The sequence below is a fragment of the Mustela erminea genome, chromosome 5 (assembly GCF_009829155.1).
Source record: "Mustela erminea isolate mMusErm1 chromosome 5, mMusErm1.Pri, whole genome shotgun sequence".
NCBI classification, from domain to species: Eukaryota; Metazoa; Chordata; class Mammalia; order Carnivora; family Mustelidae; genus Mustela; species Mustela erminea.
This window is the reverse complement of record NC_045618.1, coordinates 147,792,612-147,803,271: the sequence shown is the minus strand read 5'-3', so window position 1 is coordinate 147,803,271 and position 10,660 is coordinate 147,792,612. Positions and strand designations below refer to the sequence as shown.

The 10,660-nt window shown below is 41.5% G+C and overlaps 1 pseudogene; it reads left to right on the top strand.

Moving 5' to 3' along the window:
- Positions 1–497: 497 nt before the first annotated feature.
- On the top strand, positions 498–7,414 carry LOC116590257 (annotated as a pseudogene).
- The last annotated feature ends 3,246 nt before the right edge of the window (positions 7,415–10,660 follow it).

Below are 10,660 nucleotides of genomic sequence, written 5' to 3'. Positions count from 1 at the left end.
CAAAAACAAATAAAAAGTGAACGAGCAGACAAAGAAACAGTCCAGGATCAGATTGTTTTACCTATGAATTACACCAAATATTTAAACAAGAATAAAGGCCAATATTTCTAAGTCTCTTCCCAAAAATATGACAGGAAAGTAATATGTCCAAATTTATTCTATAATGCCAGCATGACACCACCAACAAAGCCAGCAAGGAAGACCTGAAAACTCAGGCCAATATCTCACATGAACACTTCTGTATAAATCCAGACATACTGAATGGAAAGTACATTGAAAGATCATACATGATGACCTAGTGTGAATCATCCTTCAGAAACAAAGATCACTCAACGTACATAGATCAATAAGTGGGACATTCTGCATTAAGACAGGGAAAGATTGGATCTACATAATGCTCTCTGCTGATGCCTAAAACTATGAGAAATTTCAACACATGTTCATCATTAAAATATCTCAACAATTGAGGAACAGATGGAAATTACCTCCACATGATCATGGTTGTAGATGAAAAACCCACACTTTACATCATATTAAACAGTGAAAACCTGAAGCCTTTCCTGTCACATCAGGAGACAGGCAAGGTTTCTCATTCCTACCATGAGTATTCAACATGTTATTATGAAGGAGAATAAGATGTACAATTCCAAATATCTCATCTGATCCCTGAGATACTGTGAACTAAAGTCATTTGATAACCTGCCAGTGGAAGGACATTCTGAGCCTCCTTTGTCCTCCTGACAGCAGGAAATCAGTCTCCTGTGGGAAAGCTCTCTTGCCTGTACCGGGAGGAGAGAACCATGCCAAGCACCAGAATATGGAACTTAGATCCCAGAAGTCTATGCAAACAAACCTTGTTCGTTATGTACTAATTAACTAACCCAAATCTTTGCCTTAAATCTTTGCAAATCCAATCTTTTGTTATCTAAGTGGCACAAGTGCTGTCTACTTCAGTCATTTTCTGAGTTCATATTTTAGGGATCTGAAGCATGTGCAAAATGCAATACATTTTCCCCTTACATCTGTCCTGCAGCTACTGAATATTTAGACCCAACAAAGAACCCAGAAGATAAGAAGGGAAACTCTTCTACATTGACAACTGGAAGACCTACCCAGAGAAATTAGCCAATAAAAAAAATAAATATATTGAAATCAGTAACAGGAAGAAAAATTCATTGTTTTCATATGATATGTGTGTTTTTAAAAGATTTTATTTGTTTATTTGTCAGAGAGAGAGAACAAGGAGCTAGCACAAGCAGGGAGAAAAGCAGGCAGAGGAAGAAGCAGGCTCCCCACTGAGCAAGGAGACTGATGTGGGACTCTATCCCAGCACCCTAGGATCATGATCTGAGCTGGAGGCAGAGGCTTAATGATGGTGCCACCCAGGGGTCCCCACATATGACATGTTCTTACACACACTCAAACACAACAAATGCCACACACACAGACAAAAATCTTTGAACTAAACAACAATATCTGGGAAACTCCAGGATACAAAATCAACATACAAAATAAAGCTATGTCTCCACACAATAACAACAAGTATCTAAAAAAAGAAATTAATAAAATTATTCTATTTACACTACAGAGGAAATAAACATTTTGGGTTAACATTCAATAAGGAGTTCAGATACTGTACACTAAAAATGGAGTACATTGATGAAAGACTTTTAAAAGTGCAAACAGAAATGGAAAGGTAACTGTGTTCACAGATTAGAAAACTTCCTCTAGTCACAGTGCCATCCAAACAAAGTGATCTTCAAACGTAACGCAATCTTTGCTTTCTTAACTAGTAAAGGAAGGAATCTAAGCCTGGAGCTGGCTATATAGTCAGAAGACAGGCAAATAGGGCCCTCCTTTTGCTAATTAAAACATCCCAGCCAGAAACCTGCAGCTGGGAGAGGAGACACTCCCTGGGATTCCCAGGTGTTCCCATTCAGTGATTAGGACAACACAGACAACACATCATGGAGCTTGTGCTTTGCTAGGTTTTCATTTGTGTTCTTTTAATTTTTTCATTTTTTATTATTTTTTTTAATTTTTTATAAACATATAATGTATTTTTATCCCAGGGGTACAGGTCTGTGAATTGCAGGTTTACACCTTTCACAGCAGTCACCATAGCACATACCCTCCCCAATGTCCATAACCCAGCCACCACTTCCGACACCTCTCCCCCCAGCAACCATTAGTTTACTTTGTGAGGTTAAGAGTCTCTTATGGTTTGTCTCTCTCCCAATCCCATATTTAATTTATTCTTTTCCTACCCACCAAAATGCCCATGTTGCCTCTCAACTTCCTCACATCAGGGAGATAATATATGATAATTGTCTTTCTTTAATTGGCTTATTTCACTAAGCATAATACCCTCCACAATGGAGGGTATTATGGAACCACGATGTTGTGGTTCCATCCACAACATCGCAAATAGCAAGATTTCATTTATTTTGATGGCTGCATAGTATTCCATTGTATATATGTGCGACTCCTTTTTTATCCATTCATCTGTTTTTTTTAATTTTTTTCATTTATTTGTTTTATTTTATTTATTTTCAGCATAACAGTATTCATTATTTTTTTTCACCACACCCAGTGCTCCATGCAATCCGTGCCCTCTATAATAACCACCAACTGGTACCCCAACCTCCCACCACCCCCCACAACTTCAAACCCCTCAGATTGTTTTTCAGAGTCCATAGTCTATCATGATTCACCTCCCCTTCCAATTTTCCCCAACTCCCTTCTCCTCTCCAACTCCCCATGTCCTCCATGTTATTTGTTATGCTCCACAAATAAGTAAAACCATATGATAATTGACTCTCTCTGCTTGACTTATTTCACTCAGCATCATCTCTTCCAGTCCCGTCCATGTTGCTACAAAAGTTGGGTATTCATCCTTTATGATGGACGCATAATACCCCATAGTGTATATGGACCACATCTTCCTTATCCATTTGTCCGCTGAAGGGCATCTTGGTTCTTTCTACATTTTGGCGACAGTGACCATTGCTGCTATACACATTGGGGTACAGATGGCCCTTCTTTTCATGACATCTTTATCTTTGGGGTAAATAACCAGGAGTGCAATGGCAGGATCATAGGGAAGCTCTATTTTTAATTTCTTTTATTTATCTATTTATCTATTTATTTATTTTTAAAATTTTTTTTCAACATAACAGTATTCATTATTTTTTCACCACACCCAGTGCTACATGCAATCCGTGCCCTCTATAATACCCACCACCTGGTACCTCAACCTCCCACTCCCCGCCCCTTCAAAACCCTCAGATTGTTTTTAAGAGTCCATAGTCTCTCATGGTTCACCTCCCCTTCCAATTTCCCCAAACTCCCTTCTCCTCTCTAACTCCCCATGTTCTCCATGCTATTTGTTATGTTGCACAAATAAGTGAAACCATATGATAATTGACTCTCTCTGCTTGACTTATTTCACTCAGCATCATCTCTTCCAGTCCCGTCCATGTTGCTAGAAGAGTGGGGCATTCATCCTTTCTGATGGAGGCATAATACTCCATAGTGTATATGGACCACATCTTCCTTACCTATTCGTCTGTTGAAGGACATCTTGGTTCTTTCCACAGTTTTGCGACCATGACCATTGCTGCTAAAATCATTGGGGTACAGATGGACCTTCTTTTCACTACATCTGTATCTTTGAGGTAAATACCCAGGAGTGCAATGGCAGGGTCATAGAGAAGCTCTACTTTTGATTTCTACAGGAATCTTCACACTGTACTCCAAAGAGGCTGCACCAACTTGCATTCCCACCAACAGTGGAAGAGGGTTCCCCTTTCTCCACATCCCCTCCAACACATGTTGTTTCCTGTGTTGTTAATTTTGGCCATTCTTACTGATAATGGTGATATCTCAATGTGGCTTTAATTTGAATCTCCCTGATGGCTAGTGATGATTATCATTTTTACATGTGTCTGATAGCCATTTGTATGTCTTCATTGGAGAAGTGTCTGTTTATAACTTCTGCCAATTATTTGATATGATTGTCTGTTTGTGTGTGTTGAGTTTGAGGAGTTCATAATAGATCCTGGATATCAACCCTTTGTCTGTACTGCCATTTGCAAATATCTTCTCCCATTCCGTGGGTTGCCTCTTTTTTGTTTTTTTAAAGATTTTATTTATTTATTTGACAGAGAGAGATCACAAGCAGGCAGAGAGGCAGGCAGAGAGAGAGGAGGAAGCAGGCTCCCTGCTGAGCAGAGAGCCCGATGCGGGCCTCGATCCCAGGACCCTGAGATCATGACCTGAGCCGAAGGCAGCGGCTTAACCCACTGAGCCACCCAGGCGCCCGTTTTGTTTGTTTGTTTGTTTGTTTGTTTGTTTGACTGTTTCCTTTGCTATGCAGAAGCTTTTGATTTTGATAAAGTTCCAAAATTTCATCTTCACTTTTGTTTCTTTTGCCTTTGGAGACATATCTTGAAAGAAGTTGCTGTGGCTGATATCAAAGAGATTACTGCCTTTGTTCTTCTCTAAGATTCTGATGGATTCCTGTCTCATGTTGAGGCCTTTAATCTATTTTGAGTTTATCTTTGTGTTCAGTGTAAGAGAATGGTCAAGTTTCATTCTTCTACATATAGCTGAACCACATGGTCCTCTCAATTGATGCAGAGAAAGTATTTGAAAAAATCCAGCATCCATTCCTGATTAAAACGCTTCAAAGTATAGCGATAGAGGGAACATTCCTGAACTTCATCAAATCCATCTATGAATGACCCACAGCAAATATCATCCTCAATGGGAAAAAGCTTGCAGCTTTCCCGTTGAGTTCAGGAACACGACAAGGATGCCCACTCTCACCACTCTTGTTCAACATAGCATTAGAAGTCCTAGCCATAGCAATCAGACAACAGAGAGAAATAAAAGGTATCCACATTGACAATGAAGAAGTCAAACTCTCTCTACTCGCAGATTACATGATTCTTTATATGGAAAACCCAAAAGACTCCACCCTCAAACTACTAGAACTCATACAGCAATTCAGTAATGTGGCAGGATACAAAGTCAATGTACGGAAATCAGTGGCGTACTTAATCACTAACAATGAAAATACAGAAAGTGAAATTAGAGAATCGATTCCATTTACTATAGCAGCAAGAACCGTAAGATACCTGGGAATAAACCTAACCAAAGAGGTAAAGGAACTGTACTCGAGGAACTACAGAACAATCAAGAAAGAAATTGAAGAAGACACAAAAAGATGGAAGACCATTCCATGCTCTTGGATCAGAAGATAAACATTGTTAAAATGTCTATGCTGCCTAGAGCAATCTATACTTTTAATGCCATTTCGATCAAAGTTCCACTGGTATTCTTCAAAGAGCTGCAACAAATAATCCAAAAATTTGTATGGAATCTGAAGAGACCCAGAATCACTAAGGAAGTGTTGAAAAACAAAAATAAAACTGGGAGCATAACATTATCTGATTTCAAGCTCTATTACAAAGTTGTGATCACCAAGACAGCATGGTACTGGCATAAAAACAGATACATAGACCAGTGGCACAGAGTAGAGAGCCCAGATATGGACCTCAACTCTATGGTCAATTAACCTTCAACAAAACAGGAAAAATATCTATTCATCTGTTTATGGACATCTAGGTTCTTTCCATAGTTTGGCTATTGTGGACATTGCTTCTATAAACATTCGAGTGCATGTGCCCCTTCGGATCACTACGTTTTTATCATTAGGGTAAATACCCAGTAGTACAATTGCTGGGTCATAGGGTAGCTTTTTTTTCAGCTTTTTGAGTAACCTCCATGCTGTTTTCCAGAGTGGTTGCACCAGCTTGCATTCCCACCAACTGTGTAGGAGGTTTGCCCTTTCTTCACATCCTCACCACCATGTGTCAGTTCCTGACTTGTTAATTTTAGCCATTCTGACTGGTGTGAGATGGTATCTCATTGTGGTTTTGATTTGTATTTCCCTGATGCCGAGTGATGTGGAGCATTTTTTCATGTGTCTGTTGGCCATCTGGATGTCTTCTTTGCAGAAATGTCTGTTCTTGTCTTTTGCCCATTTCTTGATTGGATTATTTGTTCTTTAGGTGTGAGTTCGCTGAGCCCTTTATAGATTTTGGATACTAGTCCTTTATTTGATATGTAGTTTGCAAATATTTTCTCCCATTCTGTCAGTTTTCTTTGAGGAATACACAAAGAAATGGAAAAGTGTTCCATGCTCATGGATTGGAAGAACAAATATTGTGGAAATGGCTATACTACCTAAAGCAATCTACACATTTAATGCAATCCCTATCAAAATCCCATCCATTTTTTTTCAAAGAAATGGGAAAAATAATCCTGAAATTTATATGGAATCAGAAAAGACCTCGAATAGCCAAAGGAATATTGAAAAATAAAGCCAAAGTTGGTGACATCACAATTCTAGGCTTCAAGCTCTATTGCAATTTTACAAAGCTATCATCAAGACAGCATGGTACTGGCACAAAAACAGACACATTGATAAATGGAACAGAATAGAGAGCCCAGAAATAGACCCTCAACTCTATGGTCAACTCATCTTCGACAAAACAGGAAGAAATGTCTAATGGAAAAAAGACAGTCTCTTCAACAAATGGTGGGAAAATTGGAGAGTCACATGCAGAAAAATGAATTTGGACCATTTCCTTATACCACACATGAAAATAGACTCAAAATGGTTGAGGGATTTCAATGTGAGAAAGGAATCCATCAAAATCCTTGAGGAGAACACAGGTGGGAAGCTCTCCGACCTCAGCCGTAGCTACTTCTTCCTAGGAACATCGCCAAAGGCAAGGGAAGAAAGGGCAAAAATGAGCTATTGGGACTTCATCAAGATCAAAATCTTTTGCACAGCAAAGGAAATATTTAACTTTTTTTTTGTTCCCTTAAAAGGTAATTTATGGAGAATAATAGACATTAAGTATGCAAGTGAATGTGTGTGAGAGAAACGGTGGGTATGTGAGAATTTCCTAACCAGGATATCTTGTGTCTGCAGGTATCCAGTGTGAGATGCAGCTGGTGGAGTCTGGGGGAGACCTGGTGAAGCCTGGGGGGGTCCCTGAGACTCTCCTGTGCAGCCTCTGGATTCACCTTCAGTAGCTACGGCATGAGCTGGGTCTGCCAGGCTCCAGGGAATGGGCTGCAGTGGGTCGCAGGTATTAGCTATGATGGAAGTAGCACATACTACGCAGACTCTGTAAAGGGCCGATTCACCATCTCCAGAGACAATGGCAAGAACACGCTGTATCTTCAGATGAACAGCCTGAGAGCCGAGGACACGGCCATGTATTACTGTGCAACAGACACAGTGAGGGGATATCAGTGTGAGCCCAGACACAAACCTCATTATAGGACGGGATCTGGACCACCAGGGGGTGCACACTACTCACGAATTCTGTCTTGAGCCCCAGGAGCAGCTGTAGATGGTGGTTATGAGCAGGTTTCCTGTCAGGGTCTGGGGCATCCTCTCCACAGAGCAGTTTCCCCGCAGGAAGCCTCTCTGGACACATGATTCTGTGCTTACTTCACTCTCTGACAAACATTTTGTTCTAATGGGTAAACAACTACACAAAAATTTTTAAAGAAAAGATATAAATACACAAAATACAGAATCAGCTACATTGTTTATTCCCATCCCTAAGTACCAATGGATTAAAAATATTCTGGTGCTCATCAATGAACCTTTACAGGAATCCCAGCAGCACTCAGTATGCATCCCAGGTTCACCCAGATCACAGTGCAAACTTGCTAGAAGGAACGTCCATGCTAGACAAGAGGCTACAGAGGCATTGACAATGCAAAGCAACAGAAGAAAGTTCCATAATAGGGTCACTGTCTTGAACCATGCTCACAGCATCAAAACAGGGACAGTCTGGGAAAGCAGAGGGACCCTCAGCCATACATGGTGTGCAAGTGGAGTCTGAAAATCAGACACACACACACACACACACACACACACACACACACGTATGTAAAACCATCACCACCTTCACCATCATGTGTGCTGAGAGTGGGGCAGACCTCTCAGCAAGGCATAAATGCTTGGATAGAATCAGGGAAGGACACTGGCTTAGGATGTGTGTTGCATGTCAGTGGTGGGGACAGGGTTCTGCTCATGTGAGGGACTTGTGTGGAGTCAACCTTCCACCTGCATTGAAGTAAGGAGATCCCATGGGTCCTTGCTGGATTTTCCATGTGTGGGGTATGAGGAGAAGTGGGAGGAATGAAGATCAAGGAGCTAGCAAGCAATGGTCAAGGGATACAGTGTGATGGCAAATTCCACTAAACAAGTACAAAACGAGTGAGAACAAAAACAGAGAAAAGGCCATCCTAAGGAGAAAAAGGTCTGAGTTTCTGGAAAATGAGGAATGATTTATGGAGGCAGCACAACAGAATTACACTATGTTGCTATAGAGAATTTTCATTCTAGTCAGAGTTAAAAACACAGTCTAGGTCCATGATGACTAAAAGGAAATAAGTTCATGAAGTAATTAGGAGGCATACATGTGTCCATCCTCCTTATGAGTCTCACCAATGTTGGAAAAATCTCAACAAAAGGAGAGTCCACAGGCGTTAGGTATGCTCTCTGGGGTGTCGGCAGATGTTGCTGCAGAAATGGGTGCTCTCCATGCACTGGTGACCAGGAAAGAAGGCTCCAGGTTTGAGACAAAGAGTGGCTGCCATTCCCAGGTGGTTCCTGTAGCTCACAGCTGAGGTTGGCAGTGGAATCCAGTGGAGAACATGGGAGATATGGGCACAGTCATAGGCTAACCACTTGACATAACTTCCACAGCCTGGTTCCTGAGTTTTGGATTTGCATGTGCACAGGTTCCTTCTGAAGTCTGGCAAGATCCTTCCATACTTCTCTTCCTTCTAGTGTCTGGCCTCTTCCAATGAATGGAATTTATGAGCTTCTACCTCAACATTCTCCTGTCCTGATGTCTCTTGGCGCTCTTCTCCACAGCCAGTGGGAAAGGTTCATGAACAACAAGGAATTGCTTCTCTTTCTGTGATCCAAGAGCTCCTGGGACATGAAGGTGCATAGATGAACCTCAAAGAAAGCTGCTTCTTTCTGCCACTTCAGATCTTCCTCCAGCTTGTGCTTCCAAGTCTGTGCCCTCAGAGTCACCAGTCTCAAAACCAGCAATTCCTGATACACACAGCAACATGGCTGTGTGCACAAGGATTGATGCTGAGCCAAAGAAGCCATACAAAAACAGTATGTGTGTAGTACAATGACCCATTCATGAATTCTGCAAAATTAGAGTCTAAGGTGACACGAGAAAGAACAACAAGTATATGGGGACAGGGTGAAGAAGGGGAGAGGAAGGAGGAATTCCAGGGAAAGTGGAGGAAATTTTCAGGAGAACTGATTTCCTCACTCTTGATACTGTTGATTTTGACACCTGTGTTTATCATGTCACACACTCGCCTGTGCGCAGTTCATCCAGTGTCAAGTACATGCACCAAAGCTATGAGAGATAATCACAGAGATGACTTAGGAGGAATGCAGAGATAGTGCATGGTTAAAGACTTGAATAAACACCTGCATGGATCTGGTTCTGTCTGTAATTCAGGTAAACACTACAACAAGCAAAATCATCCCATCCCCACCACAGGAGGGGTTCCACATTCCTCATGAGCCTGCCCAATCTGTCCTTCAGCTGACTCGGGGATGCAGCAGGTCCTGAGGGGAGGAACGCTGTCCCATATCATGGGATCACTCTCACCCTACAAGTGTTCATGGACACCTCACAAAAATTCTTCAATTCTGAGTGTAGGCTCACACCTTTTATGGGGTACATGACACCTACATTCTGAGATTTTTGCAAATATGGAAAAAACAAAGTAGCAGATATAGCCAATGTATATACTCCAGAAACATATATAATAAAATATCATGTTTTGTTTCAGAAGTGGTCAATACCTCCAAATCAAAGACAGTCACACCTGCTACACTCACTGCCCCCTCTGTCAGATAAGATCCCAATGTGGCAATTTACACAGAGTACATGCAAATAGGGCCCTCGCCATGCTGATTAAACCAAGCCAGGCCTGATCCTGCAGTTGGCAGAGTAGCATCATCCCCAGGATTTCCAGGTGTTCCACTCAGCAATCAGGAAAGAACACAGATGACTCAGCATGGACTTAGTGCTTTTGTGTTTTCCATCTTCCAATTTTAAAAGGTAATTTATGGAGGACATGGGGAGATGGAGAGGGGAAGTGAGTTGGAGGAAATCAGACGTGGAGATGAACCATGAGAGACTGTGGACTCTGAGAAACAAACTGAGGGTTTGGGAGGGGAGGGGTTTAAGAGGGTGGGTGAGCCTGGTGGTGGGTATTAAGGAGGAGACATACTGCATGGAGCACTGGGTGTGCTGCATAAACAATGAATCTTGGAACACTTATAAAATAAAATTTAATTCAAAAAAAAAAGGTCATTCGTGCAGAACAGAAGATATTGAGTATGTGACTGAATATGAGTGACAGAAACAGTGGATGTGTGACAAATTCCTGACCAGAATGTCATGTGTCTGCAGGTGTCCAGTGTGAGGTGCAGCAGGTGGAGTCTGAGTGAGACCCAGTGAAGCCTGGGGTGTCCCTGAGACTCTCAGGTGCAGCATCTGAATTTACCATGAGCTGGTCCACC